At 32.0% G+C, this 23,357-nt stretch overlaps 1 pseudogene; it reads left to right on the top strand.

Moving 5' to 3' along the window:
- The first annotated feature begins 19,079 nt into the window (after positions 1-19,079).
- On the top strand, positions 19,080-22,276 carry LOC105783120 (ATP-dependent Clp protease proteolytic subunit-related protein 4, chloroplastic-like; annotated as a pseudogene).
- The last annotated feature ends 1,081 nt before the right edge of the window (positions 22,277-23,357 follow it).

Below are 23,357 nucleotides of genomic sequence, written 5' to 3'. Positions count from 1 at the left end.
GTTCGGAGTCTCTCTTGAATCCAATTTCGTGTTCTTGGCTTCCAAGAATAGTTATTCATAAGTATTTTTGATTCTTGGCTGATCCTTTATTGTTTTGGGTATTTTCGTTTCATATCTAACTGATTCTAAGTTTAATTTTCTGTTTCGTTTCAGATCCAAGCGTTTAGTGTGTTCATAGGAGTTTCCCATGACTTGACAACTCGATCTTGGTCCGCGTGCAACCTTCTATCATTTTGTATCAGATTTTGGGCGTTTTGGGTGTTCCTGGTTGATTTCTAAACTGATCTTCTTTTAAAAACAGTAAATAGCAGTTTTTTACCTAGAAAAATTTTTGGAAACAAATTCATTTGAGTGGGTAAACGTTGTCCGATTGGTCTGAAATTTTATATGAATATTTGTGGCACTGTGATAGAATATAAAAAAAATATTTTCTGCAAAAAAAATCAGTAGAAAAAGTCAAAAAAATAGAAAAGGACGAAATCAAATAAAAATTAAAAAAATATTCAGCGGGTTGAGTTTAGTGATGAAACTTTCCAAATCAAATATACAATATTTAAGGACGTTCAATTTAAAATTTTGTGATTTTTGGACATCGAAAATACCTCAAATGAAGTTGTCAAGTTACTCCGCAGTTTTTTATGGTTTTCGGGTATCAGCAATTTTTATTGATTCTTAGTTGTAGGTTTTCATTTGTTTTGCTTTTATTTTCCCTTTACACTATCTAACACCTTCTTTTTTCTTGGGTTAGTAGGATTTAAAAGTGTGCACAATTCTTCCTCGGTGCGACACAAATCAATTGGTGTCTCGTCACTTTTTTTTACTCCTAGTGCGATTAGGATTTTTTTGTAGTTACGGTTCATACACTTTCTAATTGATTGATATAGACTCTACTAAAGAACTCACAAGACTGAATTCTACCTCCTTGAGAATTTGATTTTCCTTTTTGAGTGATTAACGGTGAGGTCTGTTAATTTTTTTTTGAGTGTTAAGGGTTTGTTTTGCAGGTATTCCAAAAAAAATGCCAAAAGAAGGGGACTTTGCCGATTTTCAATGCCTTGTAGTCTGCCGCACCCTTAACATCCAAATGAGAGACAATTTTGATAACCAAAGGACCAATATTTTTCATTCTAGGTTTTTTATAAAATGTAACTTTTGTTCACTTATTATTGATAGTGGGAGTTGTTCGAATGTAGTTAGCAGTTATTTGGTGGATTCCTTAAAGTTACCTTGTACCGAGCACCCTAAGTCGTATCACCTTCAGTGGCTTAATGAATGCTCGGAAGTTAAAGTTACAAAATAGGCTTTGATCACTTTTAAGCTCGGGAATTACAAGGATGAGGTATGGTGTGATGTGGTCCCAATGCATGCGACACACTTGCTCCTTGGACGGCCTTGGCAAATTAATCGTGATGTTACACACCAATGCAAGCTCAATAGATACTCTCTTGTGTTTAAAGGCCGAAAATTCACTTTTGCTCCTTTAAATCCCAATGATGTATATAAGGATCAATTAAAAATGATGAAATTTTGTGAGGGGGTGAGGGAGAAAGGACAAATAAAAAAGACAGAGAGAAAAGAGGGTAGTAGTGAAAGAAAGTCAAAATTTAAATGGCCCAAAGGTGAGTGAATCCGTAAGTGGTAAAACGAGAGTGAAAATTTTAATTGCAACGAAAAAAGATGTGCGGAGAGCCCTACTCAATAAACAACCTTGTATCCTTGTGAGGTTTAGACAAAACTATTTATCTCTATCTAACATTAATGAAAATTTGCCTAGTGTGTTTCAATGTCTTTTGCAGGATTATGAGGATGTTTTTAGTGAGGCCCCTAAAGGTTTACCACCTTTACGTGGGATAGAACACTTCCATTGGCCACATATGAAGAAGGATGTCGAAAAGGTATGTTCTAAGTGCATCACATGTAAACAAGCAAAATCTAAGGTAATGCCTCACGGCCTTTACACTCCTTTGCCAATTCCTACTTCACCATGGGTAGACTTCTCCATGGATTTTATTCTAGGTTTGCCACGAACTAAGAAAAGAGGAGATAGTATATTTGTTGTTGTTGACAGGTTTTCCAAGATGACACATTTTATTCCTTGTCACAAAACAGATGCTGCTACACATGTGGCAGACTTATTTTTTAAAGATGTGGTAAGACTTCATGGCATCCCTAAAACAATTGTTTCCGACAGAGATGTCAAATTCCTTAGCCACTTTTGGAAGGTATTATGGGGAAAGCTTGGTACGAAATTACTGTATTCAACTACATGTCACCCCCAAACCGATGGCCAAACTGAGGTAGTCAATCGAATTTTAAGAGCCTTATTACGATCTGTTGTGGGACAGAACATTAAAAATTAAGAAGAATGTTTTCCATTTGTTGAATTTCCATATAATAGAGATATTCATTCTACAACTGGCTATTCACCATTTGAACTTGTTTATGGTTTTAACCCACTAACAGTACTTGATCTTGCGCTATTACCACTAGAACATATTGTTAATTTAGATGGCGAACAGAAAGCTGAGTTGGTGAAATCCTTACACGAGAAGGCTAGGCAACGAATAGCCAAAATAAATGACATCAACACCAACAAAGCAAATAAGGGGCGCAAACGGGTTGTCTTTGAACCCGGAGATTGGGTTTGGGTCCATATGAGGAAAGAACGATTTCCTACAAAAAGAAAGACCATGTTGGACCCAAGAGGCGATGGGCCTTTCCAAGTACTCGAGCGGATCAATGATAATGCATACAAAATTGACCTACCCGGTGAGTACAATGTAAGTTCTACTTTCAATGTGGCTGACTTATCTCCATTTGATTTTTCAGATTTGAGGACGAATCTTTTTGAGGAAGGGGGTAATGATACGAGTCACAAAGGCCCAACTCAAACTCAAGAACGTGATGGGCTCAAATTACCACAAGGCCCAATAACGAGGTCAAAGGCCAGGCAAATGGGTACGAAACTAAATGGAATCATTCCAGAATTCATTAGCAAGGCCTTAGATGCGTATACAAAGGAAAAAGAAAATCAAGATTCACTTTCTTGTTTTCAAGAAAATCAAGAAACCGAATCTTGGTTCAATCTTGTTGTTTTGAGCGATTTCAAGAATCAAGAAAATCAAGATTTCAAATCTTGGAAATCTTGCCCCAAGAAACCGAATCTTGTAGCTAAGGTGCATTGGATCTTAGTTACGAGCATCAACGAACCAATTTCGAGAGAGAATGGATTACAAGCCCAAATGCTTGAAGAAACGGCCCAATAAGATGTTCCAAGCCCAATCAAGAAATTTAAATTAGACATAGTTGAAAATCAGGCCAAATTGTCAAAGTGGCCCAATTTGTAAAATTTTATTTTAAATACTTAGTTTAATTTTTAGACTTTATGATTAAATTCCTATGTAAACAAATTCATCCGAAGAAGACCATTAAAAGCCTTGGCCGAATTTCCCTTGAAGTTAATAATTAGGTTTTTTTTTTAAGTTTTCCTAATAGGGTTAGGAAAATAGATAAAAGGCCTATAATAAGGCTTGGCCGGCCACCTTATACATAATTACATTGAATATACATTAAGTCAGATTTTTTTTTGAGTGAAAATTCTCTTTGAGTTTCTCCAAGAATTTTCTCTTGAGTTTTCTTTAGAAGTAGTTTTAAAAATCTTTTTTATTGTGGGAGCCATCTTCAGCCTTCTTCTTGCCATTGTTTCACATTGGAGGGGAGATTAGAGCCGTTTGAAGGGAGTTGTGAAATCTTTATCGATTTCAAGGCTTCTTAGGACTTTTCTTTATTTTTCTTTTCCAGCCATTATACTCTTCAAGAATCTGATCGGCACCCTTCTTGGCAGCAAGAAACGTTCCTTAGTCATTCTTTTTAATTAATCTTGCCGTCCTATCATCTTAACTCTGATTCAATTCGTTTTGCTGGACTTTGAATTTAAGTTGCTGTTTGGAGTCTCTCTTGAATTCAATTTCGTGTTCTTGGCTTCCAAGAATAGTTACTCATAAGTGTTTTTTATTCTTGGATGATCCTTTATTGTTTTGGGTATTTTTGTTTCAGATCTAATTGATTCTAAGCTTAATTTTCTGTTTCGTTTCAGATCGAAGCGTTTAGTGTGTTCATATGAGTTGCCCGTGACTTGACAACTCGATCTTGGTCCGCGCGCAATCCTCTATCAGTCAGTTTCATCAATAAAATATTTTTTATAGTATGGGGCATTATAAAAGTCACAAATAATTCAAGGGGTTACTCACACTTCTTTTCCTTGCACAGGTACCATTTCCGACATATGGCTTTCAGTGCTCCTAGACTTTTGGTCCCGTAAAGATGCGTAAAAGTCTTGAACAACAGGGACCACAGCGATGTCTTTTGGGATCGTCCAAAAACATTCCCACTGATGATATCTAACCAAAGGCCATATTTCCTTGCAAATAATTATTGACGGATCAAATCCCCTCTCTTGGATGAAGGTTTCCCTTTAAAATTCAACAAAATATTTTCCCACATTTGGGTTTGAGAAACTAGAGAGGTTAAGAATCGTTGATGATTTTGGTTCATTAGTTCTTCAAACCTTTCTAGGAGGCATGATGTTTAATCTTAGTACCTAATGAAATATCAACCATATAAGTTCAATGGAACAGTAAAAGTTGAGTTTAGGAACCCTGAACCTTGTATAAGTCCTTGGATTCCTCTTCACGTTCGTTTGCTCATCATTCCTTGAGATGTTCCCGTGCTTCCTTGTATCGAGTAAGATTGAAAGAAGAAAATTTCCAAACAAATCAAAAATGAAAAAGGAAAAGTGAGTTTTAGGGTCTAAAGAATTTAAGAGGTTTTGAGAGATTAAATGAGTTAAGAGATGTTTAAATAAGGGGATAATATGTATTTCGGTTATAAAATAGCTATTTTGAGGGTTAAAAATCGGGTAAAGTGAAGTTTTAAGTTGTTGGGTCGCGCGAATGGGTCGGGTCAACCCTGTAGAAAATTGCAGCGAAGTCGTGACACAGGGGTTTCGTGTCGCAACACCCCTATCTATTTGTTGTTGTCGCGACATCGGGGTTCGATGTCGCGACACACTCTGGATTTTTGGATTTCTGGGTATACTGGCTTCAGTGTCGTGACACCCAAAGTCCATGTTGTGGCATTGAAAGGATTTCCTCAATTTCGTCAAATCTGCCATTAGTGTTGCGGCACGGGGTTATCGTGTTGTGACACTGGCTTTGTTTTCACCCAAAATTCTAATTTCTAGAGTGTTACGGTTTCTATAACATGAGTTTGATAAAAATTAAAATCTATCCTAAACAGTTAGCTAAATGTGCAATAATTTAGAAAAAGTTAAATATCGATTCCAAATAATTAAGTTTTACTGGCAAATTCATCCGAAAGCATCATTACTTCATAGATGGACAATTCTCCAGTTCTATCTGCATTGGTCCATCGTCCATCATGTCATTCCACCTTTGTTCACTTACCCCTTCCCTTAAACTTATATTTTCAACCTCCATGGATTAAAGGAAGTACGTCCCTTGGCTTTAGAGTGTTAAAAATAAATAAATCATTGCACTGCTCCCCTAACCTCCTCTTACTTTCCTCGCTCGGTTGGTGACCACATTTAAAATCTCACCATTGATTTTTATGGTTAATTCATTTTCTTCTAAATCAATAGTGGACCTTGAGGTGGCTAAGAAAAGTGTTAGAGATTAAGTTTCAATCATTGTTTTTTATATTAAGAGTATTTTAGTGAATTCGAGAAATACTCCGCACACGTAAAATAAGTCCAAATTATGTAAGTGCAGAGTTTTTATATTTGTTGTTTATATTGTTCTGGACACAACGTTTTCCATAATATAACCACACAGGCATTAAAAACTAAAAAGAAATGTCGAATGCACAAAAGGTCTATTCCTTGAAAAGAAGATATTAAAAGGGGAAATAAGCCTCTTATTCATGATACTTACTGCTTATTTCATATTCGCATCATATTTTAGAACTAGTAGACCTATTATCTCACGTAAGCAGTATGGATCCACAAGTTCATTAGATGCCTTATTATTTTGAATAGTTAATGATTCAATTAACAAAATTATGGGTTGTTGATTTCACTTATTCAAAGTTTTGTTTCATTGTATTTCTAACATTAGGTTTTATTTTGTTGCATGCCTATGTTAGCAACTTTTTAATAATTTCGTTAAATTTCATTCGCCAAACGGATGGAGTTGATATATAATGTATATAGTATATTTATATTTAAATAAAAATATTTTTGATATATAATTGATTTGAATTAAATTAAAAATATTTTTCAAATCCTATTTAATATGGGCTGAACGAGTAGCTCGAACTTTAAAGAGATCGATTACTATCTAAAGAGCAAATAACACATTTTTAAAAAAAAATATTTGGAACTTATATTTTTAAATTTTGAAAATCATTTTTTTATTTTGAAAATTTAAATTTTTATTTTTATAATTTTTTGAAATTTAAAATTATAAAATTTTAAACTTTAAGACTTTCTATTGAAAATATGATATTTTAAATATAATTTTTTCTAATTTTATGTATTTTAAAGAGTTAGAGCGAATATGTCAAACGTTACACATGTCGAGGATTAAAAATACTATTTTACGTTTTATATTATTGCCATATCAATAACACTAATGGTAAAATTGAACAGAGGGAGCAATATTTTTATATTCGATAAAATGCGTGTCTCTTAAAATTAAAGTATAAGGATTAAATTTTAAATTAGAAAGAGTACAAGGACTTCTAACATATTTAAACCAAATAATTTATATGTAATTAATATATAAAAGAATTATAAATAGATTATATCTAACATATATCAACATAAAAAACAAATTTGGGTAAGGAACGAGGATACCTAGACTTGAATTTGATGCCAATTTATAACAATATTAGAACTCCAATTATGTCTATGTCCATAAAAATAATATATAATTATATAGATATAAATTAATAAATAATTGAATGAATTATTAAATACATGATCAATTTTAATATAGAAATATAATAACATATTTAAGGGTAAGTTTTATAATTTTAAAATAAAATTTAGAATAATTAAAATGTTATAAAACAAACCCGCAAATGATAGCAAATTATTGAATATTATTTTTTCATGTTTTAAAATTTTTAATTATATAATTATTATAAATACACATTTTAATCGATTGATTATTTTTATTTTTCACTATAATTCAACTCATCATCAAGCATACCAATGAAGTTTTGGTTATATCTGTAACAACATGTTTGGTTTGGTGTAATGGATTAGCCATTACACCCCTATTCCGTGGGCCCTACTTAATCCCCATTTAATCCCGTGTTTGGTTTGATGTATTGCCTATTAGAGGCCTATTACGTTACGGATGTATTCCTCATTTTCTCTACTTCAACAACGATTTCTAATCCGTTCCAAAAGTAAGGATTAGCTAATTGTCTCTGTTTTACCCTCCCCAGCCAAAATCCATCTCCACCCCACCCTCTCCCTCCCAACATCAACAATAGCTTTCTTGAACCAAATCTCCACTGTCTCAAATCGCTGTGTGAGTAATCTCAACAATGAGTTGCCAGTGAAAATTGCCCTTTCTTCAAAAACCCACCCTAAACCCTTCTTCTCTTTCAATACTCCATTCGAATAGGTTGCGGCGTCTCCTCCTCGAGGTATGGCTCGCTTCTTTAACTTTAGCATTGAGCGACTCTTTTCAAGTCCAAAATTAGTCTACTCACTTTGAATTTAGGCCTATTTTTGCACAGTTACGGTCTTTTTGGGGGTTCTTTGTTTTTCTTTTGTTGGTTTGGTTAAATCATGTTCTGGTATTTGAATTTAAACAAAAAAAAAGAGAAAGACGAAGGTTTTTGTTAAGCCAATTGTGAAAAAGAAGTAGCAACAGCAACCGAATGCAGACCATATCACTGGGAATAAAATCCGGAAGAGTTCTGTGTTTTCGAGGGGGAAGCTTTCTGCTCCTCTTAGGCAACTTCAAATGGATTTCAGAAAATTGATGCTTCCTTATACTGCTCTCAAACTCAAGCCAATTGATGTTAATCTGAAACTCTTTTTCGGTCGACTCAATCGCTACAAGAAATTTCCTTCATTATCTCTTCCGAAGGGTTCCTCTCTCTCTCTCTCTCTCTATTTATCTCAACAAATTTGATCTGAAAGAAAGAAAAAAGAAAACTATTTCCTTTCCATGAAATACATACAGATCTTCTCTCTACCAAACATTTTTTCTTTGCTAAGGGTTCTTGCTTTTCAAGCCATTTTTTCGCCATTTTTCTTGTAATTGTATTTCTTGTTAGAGTTCAGATTTTAGATTTTTTGGTTGTTGAGTCTTGGAGGCAATTGTATTCAGTAATGGCTGGCTTGCTTTGATGCATTGCTTCTGCATATCTTTGTAGAAAACGAATATGTATCTATTATTAACACAAATTTGACTAGTTCATGCCAATGGATTTTTAAAGTTAAATTAGTTATTGGCGTTAGAAGTTTACTCTTATGCCTGGAAGGAGATCTGGCTTACAGATCAACTACTAGAGTTAATTGTGGAAATTTGTTTGATTTGGTTTCTTATAAAATTGTTACCCTATTATATTTATGTTGGAGTAGCTGAAATCTGAGGTTGTATTTGTCATTAACAAATAGAAATCCAAAAAGAGAGGAAATTGATATCATCCCCTCCACTTTTTCCTTGGAATTGCGTGCTTCAAATGTTCACTTATATGGTTAAAAATTCATGTTTTAAAATTTCTATCTTCTTCTGAAAGTTTGTAGTAGTTTGTTAAATCATGCTTCTTATTGATTTAACTTTGTAAATTCCGTGAACAAGTCTAAACCTTTACTGCTGATTTCAATGACATAGCTGCAGCTGTAATTCACTGCTGATTCTTGTGATCCAGGCATGGATGCTCTGTTAGCGGCTTGACTTGCAGTCTCAAAGGTGTAATTCACTGCTGATTCTTGTGATCCACTGCTTCATTTTTTCTCTCGGTCTCAGCGTTTGGTTTGAGGTATGAATCTTGAACTTTTCATTTCTTTGTCTGTCTTTGCCTTGGATTGTGGCATGTTCATGTTGGTATTTCTGAAGATCAAGTTTTTGGGCTCTGGCATGATTAGAGAGGGCTATAAATCATCATTTTCATTGCATGGGAAGCATCGGTGTGCCCTTTACTTTTGATCTTGAAATATGAGAAAAGGATTATATGAGAGGGGCTAACACAGAAGTAAAGAGAAATTACATGGAAAAAAAACAGTAGGAACTTAAGGAGCAGTCCCTGTTCATGCATTTTATGTCAAAAAGTGTGCTTTTCAACATCACGACATAGTTTTAGGATTTATATTTGATGTACTGACAGTCAAAAACTCCTTGACATATTGCAAAACAGCAGAGGCCATTGTGTGTAGTCTTCAACCGGATTCACCAACTGTTTTATGTTTGATATGTGGTTTGAAACACTGAAAAATTGTACAGCTGGACAGTGAGATTTTGTTTGAAATTTTGACTGTTATACTTTGTTGTTTCATCTTGTTTTTTGACATTGAGTATAATAATTTTTCTGTTATACTTTGTTGTTTCGAAAAATCCATAGCCGTTGTGATGTGTTGTTAGAAATAAATTGTTTGGAAGCATTGCATCATGTTAAGGGTACTCTAATAATACAACTGAATTCGTATGTCATTCATGCCATTGGAGACTTGTTGCATTGATATTGAGATATTGGTATTAAACATATGCATTGAGAATGCGATAGGATGGCTAATTGCTTAACAAAGGCTACAAAAGGAGTCCATCATTAGCTTTTACTCTTGTCCCGACCTCTTGATTTTGCTTTGAATGTATGCATGAGGATGTTATTGATTTATGTTTTCCTAGATTGATTGCTATGTAATAGCTTTTACTCTCCTTAATAAAAAAAATAAAAATGCATGGACTATATCTTGTGTTTTTCCTCAATAGCAATGTTTAGACCTTATTCAATTTGATTGGTGTTGGATTTAGTTTTTAGATAAACATTAAAAACAATAAAAAAAGTTGAATTCAAGTATTGATAGACACCAATTGATTATATTTTGATTTAATAAGTCCAACTGACTAATTCCAAGAAATATAATAATAAGAAATTTGATATAATTAAGTAAGATTTTGGATTCGATTTAATATTACAAAAGCTTTATCAAGTAATAAAAGAATTAATTTTCTTTAAATAAGATTTTAAATTCTAATTAGTAGTTATATAGCAAGGTATGTGTGTGAAAAATGGCGTATTTAGAAGATATGTATGTTTTTTAAAATAATGGGCTTAAATCACAATTATTTGTACATGTAAATACAATACTACATTACAATCTTTTCCAATCATAATTGCAAATACAATACTACTTTTTAATAATTATTTGTACATGTAAATGAGATAAAAGTTATATATATTTTTACAAAATGAAATTTAAATTTAAAATGTTATAAAAGTTTTAAAACTTCAATTTCATTAGTAAACCAAATCCTCATTCTTTATTTTATTTGTTTTAAAATTAGGTCACCTTAATTAAACTAATCATCAATAAATAAACTAATCAATGTTCAAACTTTGAACATGCTTTATAATTTTAAATTATAATGAGTTTAGTTATAATCTAACAAATACCAACAATTAATTTTAGGTCAATTATACATATACCTTTAAATATCTTTTCTTTCATTATTGTTTGGGTGATTGATAAAGAAATGAAATTAAAGTTGCAACGATATCATTTAATAGATACTTTTTTGCTTCGTGTGTTCTAAATTTGTGCTATTTATTTTTATTTGATAATGTATAATTGCAACTTCAATTCTTTGATAGTGTGTTCTAATGTTAATATGTTACAGTAATGGCTCGTCTGTCTTTAATTGCACAAAGTGTGAGGCGTAAAAGAATTGGTATTGCATTGACAATATGGTTGGAAATCTGTAGAATTGCGATTTGGTTCTTATTTAGAATGGGTGCCAGCCTTAGCCTACATACTTATAGACCAAGGATTAGGTCCTATAGCTTAGATTTTTATGCAAAAAGGGATTATGTGAAAAGGCTTGAATATGCTAGTGACGAGACCTGTATTGAACGAGTTAGGATGAATAGAACTGCCTTTTTTAAACTATGTGAGATGTTAGAATCGATAGGGGGATTGAAGCCGTCAAGGTTCATGCTTGTTGATGAGCAAGTAGCAATGTTTTTACATATCATCTCCCATCACCTGAAAAATCAAGTTATCAAGTGTCGAAACCGTTTTTTGAAAACAAAAATTTTAGTTTTGACTTAAAAATAAAAACTGGAGTCGCCACCGATCCTTTATTAAGGTGTGATCGGCCCACCTTAAAAATAATTTTGGTCTGCGAAATTTGAGAAAACAGGTTCGGGAGTCAATTACGCACGAGGAAGGATTAGCACCCTCGTAACGCCCAAAATTGGTACCAAATTGATTTTTTAAATGCCTTGGTGTCGAAAATTTGAAAAGATTTTAAAAGGAAACTTTTTATTTCATGAATGGATTAAAACGATAAGACATTCTTATTTCAAAGAAATAAAACACCACACCCAGTGAGTTAAGGCACAATATTTTTAAATCTTCAAAATACCGAATATTGCCTTTGCTTTTGAAAATTATTATCTCGAGAAGAAAATGTCATGACCAGTAAGTTAGGACCCAACATTTTGAATTCCCAAGAATAAGCTTTTATTTAAAATTTGCAAATTTATTGCAAAACAAATACTTGGCTTTTTAAATTCATCGAAAAATAATCGCAATCCAGTAAGTTAGGACACGATCTTTCACGAGAATTATGAATGCCAAACATTTTGAAAAAAAGATGATTTAAATACTTTGAAAGAAAATCAGAATATATATTTTAAAAGGGATGCTAAAAGGGTTAAGGTGTAACATTAAACAGATGCCCTAATTTCAACCAAATATGAATAGATATTTACACATGTACATGCAAGTAGGTGTAATATACAAATAAATTTACAAGTATATGACGATATGTCTAATGCATACATATAAGTGTGCATATAAAAAAATGGAATGGAGTATACTGATAAAAAATGCATGTATGTATTTGGAAATTGTGAAGAAAGTAAAAAAAAAAGAAAGTATGTATAAAAATAAGGAAAATACATATGTATTGCAAAATATAAGTATGAGACATAAATAAATCTTGAAAGCATGTATAAGCATACATTAAAACAGAATATGAGTATGTGTATATAAAATAAAATAAAATATATAACATATAAAGTATATATAAAAAGTAAAACGTATGTATAAAATATATGCATGCATTTATAAAAGCTTAATAATATATATATATATACCTAATAAAAAGAATGCATTTGGATTGTAAAATACGGAAACATATGTGGATTTTAAAATGTGTATGTATGTATGTATGTATTTATGATAAAAAGAATAATGTAAAAACATATCTAGAAGTATACGTATGAATTTATTTACAAAAGTAAAAAAGTTTGAAATTAAAGTATAACAGTATATGTATATATAGAAATTTTAAAAACATGGAAAAGGAAAAAATATATGTATAAAGTATAGGTATGCGTGTAACCTAAACATGCACATATATATATATATATATTATATAAGAAAATATTATGTGTATACTATAAATATATATTTTATATATTAAAAACTATGCAAGTATACTAAAATGTGCATATGTATATGTATTATATAAAACAATGCATGAATGTTATAAAAAATAATAATAATAATAATAATAATAATAATAAGCAGTTAAAAAGGGTTAAATTGAGCTAAAATGGAAAAAAAGGTAAATTCAAGTAAATTTTAAAAATAGGATCACATTGAACGCAGCATGGATGGAGGACCAAAGGAGCAATTTACCTGAGCCTCCAAACGCAGCTTGAAGGGGACCGAATTGAAACGTGAATTAAATATGTGGCCCAATTTTAAATAAATAAAAGGATTTAATTGACATGCTGTTGCAAAAGGAGGGGCCGCTTATGTAAATTCCCTTCGACGTCGAGCAGCGGATCCTCCTCCGGGTCGGGTCATCTGCTGGTCAAGACTTGGACAAACGACGCCTGCTTTGCCCTATTATTTTAAACCATTTCCTTCCTCTGAAAACATTTGAGAACCGAGTGAAAAGGAAAAAAAATCAAAGGCCCTCTGCTAGGGTTTTGCCCGATGCTAACGCCGCATGCGTTCTCGGATTCTACCGATTCAAATCCCAAATTCGACTAGCTCCGATTCAAGCGGAGTAGGCTTGGGTTTCACGACGAGGTCAGCAGTAAGAAACCCCTTTTATATTATTTATTTTAAAAAACCAAAATAAAAGAAAAGAGAGAAAAAAGTAGAAAGAAAAAGCAAATCTAATTTCACCTTTTAAAATCTTTGAATACTCAGTGTTTCCTTTCAATTTCTTTTGTATTTTTTCCTCCCTCTTTACAGGTTACAAAAGGGCCTTTTATAGGCCGAAAAAAAACGAGAAAAGAACAAATGTTAATTATTTTTGCTATTTCTTCTCTGTTGGACTCTGTTTTGCAGGTGTGTGGAGAGTTTGGCGCGGGAAAGAGGCTCCGAGACGTGTGCATGGAGGCCGAAACCTGCGGCGGTTGGGGGCTCTTAGGGTTTCAACAAATGTTTTTTTGCTGGGTTAGGGTTGAAATTGGCTATTGGGCCCGATATTGGGCCTGCTATTGCTTTTGTTGTGTTTGTTTTATTATTTGTAGGGCCTGGGTCGATTGGGCCCTATTACATCAAGCATCACTTTAGAAGGTCCGGGGAAACTGTTAGCAGAGCATTTCATAGTGTTTTAAATACTGTCATACGCTTACAAGATGTGTCATTTAAAAAGCCGGAGCCAATTACAGCCGATTCTTCTGACACAAGGTGGAAATGGTTTAAGGTATTGGGCTGAGTTTTATATATAGCTTGTACAACATTTAGTTGCTTTAGATTTAAAATAGTATTCTAACTCAAGGTTTTATATCATGTGATATAGAATTGCTTAGGTGCTCTCGATGGAACCCACATCAAGATTAGGGTTCCAACAGTTGATAAACCTAGATATCGAACGCGAAAAAGTGACATAGCAACAAATATGCTAGGTGTTTATACACCTGAGATGCAATTTGTTTATGTTCTTCCTGGTTGGGAAGGTTCAGTTGCCGATGGACGGGTTCTTCGAGATGTCATTAGTAGAAGACATGGACTAAAAGTTCCTCATGGTAAAGTGGATAGTTAGAGGACTTTGATATCGTTCATTAAGATCAAACTTTTTGTGCTGAATTAATTATTTTAAAAAAAAATTAATTTTATAGGTTGTTATTATCTAGTTGATGCTGGATATACAAATTGTGAGGGATTTCTTGCACCATTTAGAGGAGAACGATATCACTTGAACGAGTGGCGTGAGGGTTATCAGCCAAGTTCTCCGCAAGAGTTTTTTAATATGAAACATGCCTCAGCACGTAATGTTATTGAAAGATGCTTTGGGTTATTAAAACTTAGATGGGGAATACTTAGGAGTCCATCGTTCTATCCTGTAAGGGTGCACAATAGAATTATTATTGCATGTTGTTTGCTCCATAATTTTATTCGAACCCATATGAGTATTGATCCCATTGAAGCGAAGGTGGGAGAAGGATTGCCTAGTAATGTGGTGGATGAGGATGAACTGAATATCACAAATATTCATCCATCGGATGCTTGGGCTACTTGGAGGATGGAACTAGCCAACCAAATGTTCGATGAATGGCAAGCATCTAGAAATTAGTTAGGTTTAGGGACAAATTGAGTTTGACTTAATTTGTTGATGTTATTTTATATATCTAGTTTATGAAACTTTGGTGGTGTTTGAATAAAATTCTGTATTGTACTAAACTTGTTGAATTATAATTTAATTTCTTTTCATTCAAAGATGTGTTATAATTTTAAATTTAGTATTGAGCTTTTGATTCATGATATTGAACTAACAATATAATTTTATAAACTGTTCACCTTTTGATTCATGATATTAAAAATAGTAAATAATGTTAATTTGTTTTTTTTTCTTAAGATAATTATGTCAGGTGTTCCACAAGCAGATGCTTCTTCTCAAGCTTCTCGAGGAGCCAAAAGAAAATGGGTTCCAGAAGAAGATGCAACCTTGGTTTCTTGCATGGTAGACTTGCACAATGTTGGAACATTTAATGCTGATACCGAGTTCAAAGCCGGTTATTTGAACGAGTTAGAAAAAATGCTAGAAAAGGCTTTACCAAATGCAATGTTGAAGGCGAAACCAAATATTGAATCGAGGATTAGGTTACTAAAAAGGGAATGGTCAATCGTCTACGACATGCTTAATGGCCAAAACAATAGCAGTTTTGGTTGGGACGAGCATAGGCAGCTCGTTGTTGCTGAAGAAGCAGTTTGGGACTCCTATTTAAAGGTAAAATGTATTTCAAGTCTTTATTTGTTTTTTTTACCAAACTTACAACTAATATGATTTCCTCATTTTTTTTAGAGTCACAAAGAAGCTGCTCAATTCAGACATCGTACTTTCCCTTACTACGACCAGCTTACTGCCATATACGCAAGAGATCGAGCGACTGGGAAAGATGCTCAAACAGCGGCTGATGTTCTTGAAGAAGTAAATGCTGAGGATATACCTACTACATATATGAATGAAGAGAGAAACATATTCTATGACTGCGAAGCTTATGTCTCTTTGGACGACATGGATGCTTCTGGTACGGAGCCGCGAGGAGATAGAGACCAAGGGGGTTCCTCATCTTCAAATAAGAGAAAAAAGAAATTTGCTGCTCGTGATAACATGTATTCTTCATTTGATGAGGCTGCCACTTTATTGGCCGAAAACATCAAGGCCGTTGGCGATCAAATCAGTAGGAGTATTGCCTCCGAGTTGGTAGTTCAATGAAGTCGAAGAATATCAAAAGATGGAAGAGAAAGCTTCAAATTTATATTCAACCTTATGGGAAATTGAAGGTTTAACCGACGATCGCAGTATGAAGCTTTGAGTAAAATTCGGATCATCCAACTCAAATGATCGCTTTCTTTAGTTTACCTTCATTGCGCTGATTGGAATGGGTCAAGATTTCTTTCTCACCATTAAAATCAATGTTCAAACTTTTGATGTTGTAAAACAATATAACATATGGATTATGATGTAGAATTTCATTTTCATCTAACATTTTCTTAATATAAGTTAATTATGTTTATGCGAATATAATTCTCAAGTTATATTTTGATTTTAGTAAATTCATATAAGAACATTTTATTATTAAGAATTTTATGAAATTATATATCATTATTAAATTATATTTAATATTAATTATTTTAAATTGTATAAATTCATATAAGAAAATTTATTATCAAGAATTTTATGAAATTATATATTATTATTAAATTATATGTAATAATAATTATTTTAAATTATACAAATTCATATAAGATAATTTATTAGTTATAATTATTTTAAATTTTATTAAGTCATATATTTTAATTAAAATATGTTTAATATTAATTATTTCAAATTATCTTTTATAGAATCATATATTATGATTTGAGTAAATTCATATAAGAATATTAAGAATTATTAAGAATTTTATTAAGTCATATATTTTAATTAAAATATATTTAATATTAATTATTTCAAATTATCTTTTATAGATCATATATTATGATTTGAGTAAATTCATATAAGAATATTAAGAATTATTAAGAATTTTATTAAGTCATATATTTTAATTAAAATATATTTAATATTAATTATTTCAAATTATCTTTTATAGTATCATATATTATGATTTGAGTAAATTTATATAAGAATATTAATTATTAAGAATTTTATTAAATTATATATTTTAATTATAATATATTTAATAATAATTATGTTTTTTTTAAAAGAGATCAGCTGATACTATTAAATAAAAGGAGAAGGAAACACCTGTTACAGACTTAAAAACAATAAAATGAAAAGTCAAAAAATGAATGGCCACCCAAACGGTGCCTTGAAAAACAAAACTGAAAATAAATGCTGTGTCTAGGACACCTGAAATGCCAAAAAAAAGAAAAAAAAGATCTAAACAACCCTTCTCCTTCCTTCTTCTACTTCTGTTGAGCATGAAACCTCTGTATCAGCCGTACTAGAGACATATTTTCTCCCAAGATCGTATCTTACTAAGATCACCGTCTCTTTCTGAAATGCGAGTTCATCGGGCTCAAAAACATCACAGACCCGGACTCTGCCTTTCCCTCTAACCACCATGAATGTTGTTTCTTCTCTCATGATTTATCAAAATCTCCACTGCATGCGGCGCTTCCTCTATCCAAAATCGAGGATGCTCGTAGCGCCCTCCTTCTTTCGCCATCGTATGAGCCGCTTTGTTGGCCTCCCTAGGTATATGCTTGAAACACATTCTTTTAAATCTATAACTTCTTCCCTTAATTTCTTTAATCAAGCTGCTAATACACGATCTATCTTCATCCACAGAGTTCAGTTTACGTATTATGGTTAACGCATCCCCTTCAATGCAAACTTCCTGGAACCCCATATCTTCAGCCAAAATAACGGCTTGCAGACACGCCCTCGCCTCAGCCATCACTGGATCTGCAATATTTTCCCATGGGTAGGTACACGCTGCCATTATTAGACCTTCTTTGTTTCGCGCTATGATCCCTGAGATAGAACATTTTGTTATTTGATTAAAGGAAGAGTCAAAGTTGATTTTTATGGTGTCATTAACCGGTGGTTACGAAACTAAATGTCCAACGTCACATGAGTTCTTTAATCTCTCCCTCTCAACATTTGTCTCTGCATAGTAGGCCTTAATAAATCCCACAACTTCAGTAACTGACTCTCGTACACCATCATGATAAAGCTTATTATGATTATGCCAGATTGCCCAAAATGTAATAGCTCTAATTTTACATGCATCTAGGCTCTGGTTTTCAAATTCTGTTGCTAACCACTTATTCCAACTGTTCTCTCTGTTGCATGTTGGGACTGCCATTCCCAAACCCCGCAAGACTTGCTGCGTGAATAAGCAACGTCTAAATAGGTGATCCGCCGATTCCTCTTTAGTTTGACACATCGGACACCAAGTGTTAACAACCAAATTCCGGGCTTTTAGATTATGTAGAGTAGGTAGAAAGTCATTAGCAATTCTCCATAGAAAAATTCGTATTTTGCTTGGAATTTTGAGCTCCCAAAGCCTTGTAAAGAAAGTAGTAGGGATTTCATTATTTAATCTTGTACCCCCCTCTGTAATGAGCCATCTATAGCCACTTTTAGCTGTATATATCTCAGTATTGTCGCCACGCCATACTGGAACATCCTGTATCCTGTTGCTCACCAACGGAATTGAAATTATATGCTGCAGTTTCTCTTCTCCAAACAGCGTGCGAATAATTCCTTGTTTCCAGGTATAATCTTCCTTGTTAATTAAATCCGATACTTTAGAATATCTGATATCAATATTTTGACGTTCAATATTTTATAGTATCATATATTATGATTTGAGTAAATTCATATAAGAATATTGATTATTAAGAATTTTATTAAATTATATATTTTAATTATAATATATTTAATAATAATTATGTTAATTTATATTTTATAGTATCATATATTATGATTTGAGTAAATTCATATAAGAATATTGATTATTAAGAATTTTATTAAATTATATATTTTAATTATAATATATTTAATAATAATAATGTTTAAATATGATTAAATTATTTATTATTGATATTAATAATCTTATTAAAATTTAAATAACAATAACAATAATCATTTACCAAAACAAATTTATGCTAAGGGTATTCTAGTCATTTTAGTTTTTTCCATTATGCTATTACACCTCTATTCCATTCAACCAAACACAAGAATACTATTACGCCTCTATTCCATTACATTCAACCAAACAATTGATTTGCTATTACACCTCTATTCCATTACACCTCTATTCCATTACGCCTCTATTCCAATACAGCCATTACATCCTTATTACGTGGCCCCACTTAATCATATGTTTGGTTGGGTGTAATGCCCTATTATGGGCTTATTAGATTACGCCCCTATTCTATCATATCTGCTGCTTTCTATTCCGGAAGGAAAGGTCAGTTTTCATGCGTTTTAGCTTCTCCCAATTTCTTCTGCCCTGTTTTACCCTCCCAACTGCTTCTTTTGATTTCCTTCCTTTCAGCCGCCACAACTGCTTCTTCTTCATCACTCATCAGCAGACTGCTTCTTCTTCTTCATCCGCTCGCCGGCTGCCAATCATCTGTGTTCATTTTTTGACAACAGTGTTTTGACAGTTCGTATTCCGTAGGACACCAGTACGAGAGGGGAAGATCCGTGTCGATGCTTCTCCATTGCCTGACATCCTTATACAAGAAAGGTTTTTTATTTGCTAACATTTTACATCTCATTCTGTTCTCTGAAAAAAAAACTTGATAATAATAATAAAAACAAAAATCCGTCTAAAAGTAAAACCCCAAATCACAGCCCGCTGTCTCTTCTTCGCTGCTAGTGCTTCAGTTTCGTCCTCGTCGGTGTGCCTGCTCGTTGGTGCCGCCCTTGTATGGTTTTTCTCTGCTGGTTGAACTTCAATTTCTTCTCTCTTGTACGCGGGATTGACGAAGGTGAAGTATTTAGTCCTTTTGTAACATTCTAATTAATCGAATCTGAATGAGTTAAAATTTTGATGTGTGATTTCAGTCGGCGCTCTTCAATTTCCTCTATTGTATACACCGACCATTGCCAAAAAAAAAACACACACACACACACACAACAACAACAACAACAACAACAACAAAGTAATTAAGAGATAAAGAGAAGGGAAAACATTTGATTTCTAACTAGGCTGTTTTCGATTTTTGCCTTTTTCTCGTCTTCGAGTATTAAAATTTACTGTCTTATGACTTATTCCTTTTTTCTTCTTTTTTGATGGAAATGTTGTCTTTTGGCTTGAGTTTGTTTGATACATTTTTGCAAAATAATTGACTGTTTTGGGTGGCAACTGGCAAGGCAACAAATATAGTCACAATGTTATAGTTGTAAATTTAGCATTGGCGAAGTCGGAAGTAGAGTTGTCAATCTTTGTAAGAAAAAAATTGCTTTATTTTTTTAATCATGCGCATCTTCTTAGATGACTTCAACTTCTTGAACTTGATTCCTATCTCCATCAAGTAGAGTTCTCTGCATAAAAAATGGCTTGTTACGTTGGCTTCTTAGGAATTGCTGTTCTAATTTAGCAATTTAGTTGTCTTGTTATGTTGTCTGCTGGTGTACTGAGATGAATTTGATGCTGAAATTTTATCTGAATTTTGGATTTGTAAGGGTGCTTGTTGTAATTGAATTTCAGTAGTTTTGTTTTGACAACACTGCTTTATTAATAAACTTATTTTGCTTTTCTAAAGCATAAAAAATGGCTTGTTACGTTGGCTTCTTAGGAATTGCTGTTCTAATTTAGCAATTTAGTTGTCTTGTTATGTTGTCTGCTGGTGTACTGAGATGAATTTGATGCTGAAATTTTATCTGAATTTTGGATTTGTAAGGGTGCTTGTTGTAATTGAATTTCAGTAGTTTTGTTTTGACAACACTGCTTTATTAATAAACTTATTTTGCTTTTCTAAAGCATAATATGTTTGTTTTTTAATCAGTTAAACAGAATTTTAATTGCTTATATGTATACATATTAGTGAATTATGAAGTTTGGTATTTTTGTTATGGTAAGTTTTTCATTTTTTGGGGGTCAGATTTAATTTAGGTTTGCTTTAGTTTTGCGGGTTAGCTTCAAAGCTTGATGACATTGAAAAATTATTCAAGTATTTTAGTGTAAAGTTTGGGTTTTCTTCAAGGAGAGACGTGGAATTGAAAAGCTGGAGTGTTGGCGATTGAGGTTAGTCTCTATTATTGTTTTTATATTCTTTTCTACTTCTAAATTCAAAATCACCTAATACAAAATATGATTCTTCTTATTACTGTTTGCACTTTTATATTTCCTCAACAATTTCTAATTTGAGTTTATAGAAGCAATAAACCCATGTAGTAAATAGGATGCAATTGAATAAATTCATTCGTGTTGTGTTTCCCCGGAATTTTGTGATAGGTTATTCCGTTTTTGAGGGGAAGTGCATGGGAGCAACCTCCACCAGACTTAGCATCGTATTTGTACAAGAATCAGATAGTTTACTTGGGAATGTCGCTTGTTCCTTCTGTTACAGGGTTGATACTGGCTGAATTTCTTTACCTTCAATATGAAGATGAGCAGAAGCCTATTTACTTGTACATAAACTCCACTGGAACAACCAAGGTATGATTTTCTTATTGGAAGTTGACCCTGTTCTAGAGACTGCAGTAGTTTCTGTTGCTATTGCCTTGTTGGCATTGAATGCTAAATGAATGCCAAGGAATGCAAGCTTATGTTTAGAATGCGTTCTGAATCTGTCTTCTATTAAAATGTATTTTATGTGAGCTTCGTAAGTAAAAAAAATATTTCTTTTTTTTCTGGCATTATTAAGATACTAAAATGTTGCGTTTGTTTGCTCCCTTTTTCTAACATTATTAAATTTTGTTTTCACATTTTTCAGGGTGGCGAGAAGTTGGGTTATGACTAAACTATAGGCTGCATATATTGACTATAAATTTACTCATTAAAGCTGACTTTACAAATTTTGCTGTTGGATTTGCTTCCAAATTTGGGCTAAACACAACTGCATGTTTCTTGTACGTATTACACTCAAAGGTTAAACTCTATGCCAAACATATGGGAAAATCAACTGAGCAGATTGAAGAAGATATAAGGCGCCCAAAATATTTTAGCCCCAGTGAAGCAGTTGAATATGGCATCATAGATAAGGTTGTCATACTCGAAGTGGTTATTTGTTCTGTACTAATTTTCTTGCATTTCTATGCTATATTCTTTTTTCTAATTTTTATAATTTGCAGGTATTGTACAATGAAAGGAGCAGTGAAGACAGTGGTGTTGTTTCTGACCTTAAAAAGGCTCAACTTATCTGAACATAGGAGAACTTGTACCTGTGACAGTTTGTATTCACATACAAGCCTTCTATATTCTTCTTATTTCAGGGGCTACAGATTTTAGCAATTGATTGAACTTAATTTTAAAGCACAAGTTTGAATGAATTCCTTCTATTTTGCTTGTTTGTATGCATGTTACTTTGGTTTTGCTGGAATTCTTTGTTGTGAATGTAAGAGATATAAGAAGACGTTTGATACCTCTGATATAAGCATTAGCTTAGACGATAGAGTGATAGATGTTGCTCCCTTGAGGAGTTATGTATTTAAGGGATCATGGGCTCAATTACGATACTTCATCATTGAACTCAAGTTTCGGTGTCATTTAGAACTATATGTTCTGTTTTTTTATGGTTTACTCCATAGTAATGTTTTTATAGTTATATTTTGCAAGTGGTGATTTAATAAGTTGATTTTTATTGGTATTGAAAATTTTGAATTTGGGATCGAATTTTTAAGTTGAGGTAGTTCGAAAATTTTAATCGAGTAATTACAAGACCTGTACAAAATTATAGGATTTATTGCACTAGTGATTACTTAGATGAGCCGTTAGATATAATACAATGAATAAATTGTAAGGTGATTAAAATTGAAGGAATTAATTAGAAATATTTTATTAAAAATAAAACTAATTAAATGTGTATATTCATATACAACACATTAATTAAAAATATTTTATAGTATCATATATTATGATTTTAGTAAATTCATATAAGAATATTTATTATTAATAATTTTATTAGATTATATATTTTAATTAAAATATATTTAATAATTATTTCAAATTATATTTTATAGTATCATATATTATGATTTTAGTAAATTCATATAAGAATATTTATTATTAAGAATTTTATTAAATTATATATTTTAATTAAAATATATTTAATAATAATTATTTCAAATTATATTTTATAGTATCATATATTATGATTTTAGTAAATTCATATAAGAATATTTATTATTAAGAATTTTATTAAATTATATATTTTAATTAAAATATATTTAATAATTATTTCAAATTATATTTTATAGTATCATATATTATGATTTTAGTAAATTCATATAAGAATATTTATTATTAAGAATTTTATTAAAATATATATTTTAATTAAAATATATTTAATAATTATTTCAAATTATATTTTATAGTATCATATATTATGATTTTAGTAAATTCATATAAGAATATTTACTATTAAGAATTTTATTAAATTATATATTTTAATTAAAATATATTTAATAATAATTATGTTAAAATATGATTAAATTATTTGTTAT

Source organism: Gossypium raimondii, chromosome 2, assembly GCF_025698545.1.
Source record: "Gossypium raimondii isolate GPD5lz chromosome 2, ASM2569854v1, whole genome shotgun sequence".
Taxonomy (NCBI): Eukaryota; Viridiplantae; Streptophyta; class Magnoliopsida; order Malvales; family Malvaceae; genus Gossypium; species Gossypium raimondii.
The sequence above is the reverse complement of the archived record's forward strand: the minus strand, read 5'-3'. Positions and strand labels throughout refer to the sequence as shown.